At 46.4% G+C, this 4,402-nt stretch overlaps 1 long non-coding RNA gene across 1 annotated transcript; it reads left to right on the top strand.

Moving 5' to 3' along the window:
• Nucleotides 1-3,461: 3,461 nt before the first annotated feature.
• Nucleotides 3,462-4,402, top strand: LOC128810295 (uncharacterized). The gene is made up of 2 exons (XR_008437997.1): nucleotides 3,462-3,656; nucleotides 4,187-4,402. It is a non-coding gene; the product is annotated as an uncharacterized LOC128810295 (long non-coding RNA).

Raw genomic sequence — 4,402 nt, 5'->3', positions numbered from 1 at the left:
GCATGATCTCAAAAGTGCTTAACAGATCAGTGAACTGTGTATCTGCTCAGCATTTGTAACTACAAAGCCATTATGTGCCCTGCACCATCCCTCACAAAAGCCCAGGACATTTGCATTAGCTCCTGTCCATCTCAAGGCCATAAATTGCAATAAGAAATATGGGCTACTTACTGAATGGTTGACCAGTGCTCTGATGTAGCCTACAGGAAAATATGAACATTATTGTTTACTTTAACTGGGGCATATATCATACAGAGCCAATGACTTCTCGTTTGTTAAGATGAGAGTTGCTCTCCTCAGAAATACTTTGGGGCATGTCCCATTGCTAGGGAAAAACCACACTGAAGCGCAAAAACTAGGCAGAGGATGATCTGCAAGTTTTATGTCTGAAGTGTTAGAACTGGCAAGCATTACAAATACAGGGGGAGAGCCAAGTCAGATGTTTCTGTGATGTGGTAAAAATAAGCAGTGCGTGTTATAGCCTCTTCAGAAGGTGTGGGTTTGCCTTGTGAGAGGGAACACTACTAGATGGAATAAACAGCTGTGGCCAGAAATCAAATTCCTGGCAGTTCAGCAGCTCTGGTCCTCCTTCTCCAAAACTACAAATCACCAGGGGGATTTCCCTCAGCCCAGCTCCTGCCAGCAGCTCTGCAAAATCACCAGACAGCCTCCACCACATGGTTTTAACTCCTGAACACTCATATGTGTCAATTAGATTTCCTCACTAAACCCTTAAGACATCATGATTCAGGGCTGAATGATACACTCTGAACCCATTTTTCTTATCTAAACCAGCATATCATTGCCTGTGTCCAGCTGGGAATTTCCTCCTGGAGAGGAGGGACACAAGAAGCTCCTGTAAGTGACCAAGTACAGGGTGAGGCAAGCGATAACAAATTTATTTAATTATGATGCAAATTAATACAGAAAATTTAAAATCTATCCTGAGGTATGAAACTTACAAACATCTTTTAAAATCGTGAGATTTCTCAGCTCTGTCAGCTTCTGCTGTAATGGCCCTATAAAAACTGAGGTGGGTGTCCATTGCTACATGATGAAAGCTATCCCAATTAAAAAAAAAAAAACCAAAAAAAACCCCTTAAAAGCAATTAAAAGGTTGCTGAGACCAGATATGTATGGGAGGCTGTCCTGACATGACAAGTTGTACAAGCATTGCTAAAGTCAAGGGAAATCCCAGCCACCCAGAGTGCCTGTACCATTCTCTGCAGTTTGTCTTGTGGGCTTGCAAGGCTTGTTCTCCTCTCAACCCTGTATCTTTCCACCAGCCCATGCACAGGGAGTGTTGTGTCTCACATGCAGTTCCATCTCAGATTCAGATGTCCACCCAAGCTGCGTGGTGAGACCATCTTACGCTTCCTGAGCATGTAAGGAAGTGTTCTTTTGTGTCATGAGCTAAGCTTGTGTGATAGAAACCACGCTTCTCCTCATCCCTGTGTGTTTTGCCTCAGTGCTTTGCTACCACAAAGTTGTGGTCATGGATTTGGTGAGATTGGCTCTAGTGTTGCATATAACAGCAGAACAGGTGTGGGAATAAACAAATCCCAATTTGTGTTTCATGACAGCACCTGTTTTCAAACCCACAGCTGAAGGATTGAAGAAGAGAGAGTTTAAGATGGACAATAAACAGAACTATTTAAAATATACTGTCAGCAGCCCAGTAAGCTCAGCATTCCAAGCTCTGCAAGACCCAAAGCAGGAGGTGAGGGGCTGCTCTGCAGGCATCAGGATGCTGTTGCCTAGCCCCAGGAGCTACAGCCTGGCCTGCTCCTTGCTCTGCACAGGGGCGAGCAACCTTGCAATTGCAGCGATGCAGCCCCAGCGCAGGTGTGCGCTTTGAGGTGGTGTCTCAGCATGCCGTATCCTAAGGCACAGATTCCCACAGGTATTTTGGGAACCTCCTGCTGAAACAGTGAAGCTCAGGTGCCTACGTGCCACGCAGATCTTGGTCTGAGGGCTCTGTTGCTTCATCCACACAGTTGCTTCACCCCTGACTTTAGTCTAGTGAGCAAAATGGCAGAGGAGGTGTGATGATCCTTAAAAGACACTTCTGTGGTCATAAGCCAGTCTTGATGCCTGCATGGTTCAGGTCCCACTTCTCTATCCTGGGGGGAGGGAGAAGAGCTGCTGGTCACTGCACTGGGGGCAATTTTCCTACTCAGGGCACCCCTGAATGTGTCCCTGCCATGAGTGCTCCCTACTGGGGGACAAAGGAGTGGAGGGAAGCACACATACACCCGTGGCTGAGCTGCCACAGTGTGGTAACTGTGTGACCCAAACCTGAGCTGGCCTTCCCTGTTTATGAAAATTTGTATTTTTCCAACAGGATGTGCCTCCTTATGTTATCTATATTTGAGTCTTCCTCTGCTCTTTGTGTCCCTTTGCACCCTTGCTGTCCACATGCACCTCTGAGCAAGCTTCCAGGGTGTGGAATGTTTTATGTGTCTTTATTAGCTCCAAGGCTGCACTGGGATTACATGATGTCTAGATTTCCTTGCAGTCAAACTTAATATCCTGAGAAATGGGAAAATTTACTGAAATCCTGCAGCACTGGCCAGGGTGTGGGAGAGTCCACCCTACTAAGTTTCCATGCTTATGTTGTTGCCATGGATGTGCAGAATTTATTTTTTTTTCTTTTTCGTGCAGGGAGCAGAGAGGGGTGACGTGGTTTTTTGTGTGTCAGGATGGGACAAATGCACTTTAGGTAATTTTGCTGCTGTCCAATTTAATGCAAAGTTGTGATGGGAACTCAAAATGTGTAAATCTGAAGAAAACTACGGGGGAAAAAATGATGGTGAAAACATGCTGCATGAAAAAGGTATTCAGCCTTCTGAGTACTATGGGAAAACAAACAGGAATAGCTGTAAGCAATAATCAGAAGGATATGAAATGTATGCTGGTACTTAGCTAGTATAAATATTCATTGCTTCAGGGGAGCCAGGCAAGCCAGCATCAGCTGAGGATATTAGCTACATGTCATGGACTGAAATATTTCTGTGAAAAAGAAAGGGGGTGGCTGTTTGCAACTGCATTTGCAGGCAGAGTCAAAACTCAGTCCCTTGGAGGCACAGAAGTGCACCTTGGCTCCCCTGCAGCCCTTAAAGACTTTATCCCATCCCAGTGCCCTTGCTGCCATCAGTGCTCCTGCTTGGCTTCTCCCAGTCTGGGATTCATTTCAGATGGGAAAAATGGCAGAGTGCTTCTCCCTGGGAGCTTTGCTGCATACACAAGACGCTGGGAGAGGGAAGGTGCTGGAGGGTCCGTGCCAGAAGCACTAAGCTGCTCCCAAGGGCTGCTCACCACAGGGCATTATCCAGCTGCAGGGCTACTGACACACAGCGACAGCCTTGGAATCACCCTCCTGTGACATCCCCGCCTCTGCTCTCTAATGACTACGGGTAGGCTCTTGGGGAGAAAATGCAGCAGCAAAGAGCCCTTGGGAGGCAAAGCTGCCAGGCTTACTCCCCAGGTTTAAAGTAAAACTCCCCCCGAATGAAATCCAGCACAAATCCTCACTAAATGGCGATATGGTTATTGTCAGTGCTATAGTAGAGCCCAGGAAGGCTCCTCTCCAGGACTGCATCAGACTGCAGGGATTCAGACATGCCAGGTGAAGAAAATGTCAGTCAGGAAAATGGGTAAATGAATCTGTCTTTGTTCAGTGTCAGGAAATTAATGCCAGCTTCTTAAAGCACGGGAAATGACATTGGCTGCCAAATACAAACTGCTCTGGATTTCATGGGAATAATTATGACAGTGAAATATTTTCTTAACTTGACCTTTGGCCACATACTAAATGGAAAGAACTAAATTTGGCACTGCAAATGCAAACTGAGCCAAATTAACTCCTACCCATGGAGGATCTGGCCTTACAGACCCTGCTCCACAGGGCCAAATCCTGCTGTCACTTATGCTGGTGTACATATGACTCTGTTTTGCTGAACTGGAATGGAATTACTGGGGCTTGCACTAGGTGAGTGTGAGCACAATTTAGCACTCAGAGAGGACCCTGCCTCATGGAGGTCAGTGGTGTCCCGACTGAGCAAACCACCAGCTCATGCAGGAGCTCTGTAAAGCAGAAAAGTAGGGGTGAGGGGCCCCCTGCGGGCTTGACAGAAACACGGTCTGAGGTGGGAAGTCCTTACCAGAATTGCATCCCTGTTTGCAGACAACCTGCTGGAGATTAGTTCAGAGCCAGCGACTCCCTTCTAAGGGGTGAGCATACATTCACTAACAGCTAAAATGAAATCTCAGTTTTTGTTGCTCTGCTTTGTACTTCTGGTTGTTTCCAATGTGTTGATTACCAGTCCAGTCATGCTCATTTGCCTCTTGCCCCTGGAACCTCTCAAGTTCAAATAAAGAAATGGTTATTGGCATTATTACA

The sequence above is a fragment of the Vidua macroura genome, chromosome 7, assembly GCF_024509145.1.
Source record: "Vidua macroura isolate BioBank_ID:100142 chromosome 7, ASM2450914v1, whole genome shotgun sequence".
NCBI lineage: Eukaryota > Metazoa > Chordata > Aves > Passeriformes > Viduidae > Vidua > Vidua macroura.
This window is presented reverse-complemented; position numbering and strand designations above follow the sequence as displayed.